The following is a 752-nucleotide window of genomic DNA, read 5'->3' on the forward strand; positions in this document are numbered from 1 at the left end:
CACGTGCTACAATGGATGGTACAACGAGTCGCGAGACAGTGATGTTTAGCTAATCTCTTAAAACCATTCTCAGTTCGGATTGTAGGCTGCAACTCGCCTACATGAAGTCGGAATCGCTAGTAATCGCGGATCAGCACGCCGCGGTGAATACGTTCCCGGGCCTTGTACACACCGCCCGTCACACCACGGGAGTTGGGAGTACCCGAAGTAGGTTGCCTAACCGCAAGGAGGGCGCTTCCTAAGGTAAGACCGATGACTGGGGTGAAGTCGTAACAAGGTAGCCGTATCGGAAGGTGCGGCTGGATCACCTCCTTTCTAAGGAATATATACAAAGACGTGAGCATTCAACTTTATTCAGTTTTGAGGGGTTTAGTGATAAACCTAAGCAAGAATCAACTTCTTGATTGTGGGGCCTTAGCTCAGCTGGGAGAGCGCCTGCTTTGCACGCAGGAGGTCAGCGGTTCGATCCCGCTAGGCTCCATTGTCAGACAAGACGTTAAAATCACTTGAACATTGAAAACTAAATAACAATATCTAATAACGATAAATAAACCAAAAGCTGTGAATTTTAAAGAATTTACAAACTTATACTTGAAAAACGATGATTATAAATCATCATGGCAAAGTTAATAAGGGCGCACGGTGGATGCCTTGGCACTAAGAGCCGATGAAGGACGTGACTAACGACGATATTCTAGGGGGAGCAGTAAGTACGCATTGATCCCTAGGTCTCCGAATGGGGAAACCCAGCT

General features: G+C 46.8%; 1 non-coding gene across 1 annotated transcript; it reads left to right on the plus strand.

Moving 5' to 3' along the window:
* Nucleotides 1-408: 408 nt before the first annotated feature.
* Nucleotides 409-481, plus strand: GNI_238010. Its single transcript has one exon. It is a non-coding gene; the product is annotated as a tRNA-Ala (tRNA).
* Nucleotides 482-752: the final 271 nt, after the last annotated feature.

Source organism: Gregarina niphandrodes, assembly GCF_000223845.1.
Source record: "Gregarina niphandrodes unplaced genomic scaffold scaffold00858, whole genome shotgun sequence".
Taxonomy (NCBI): domain Eukaryota; phylum Apicomplexa; class Conoidasida; order Eugregarinorida; family Gregarinidae; genus Gregarina; species Gregarina niphandrodes.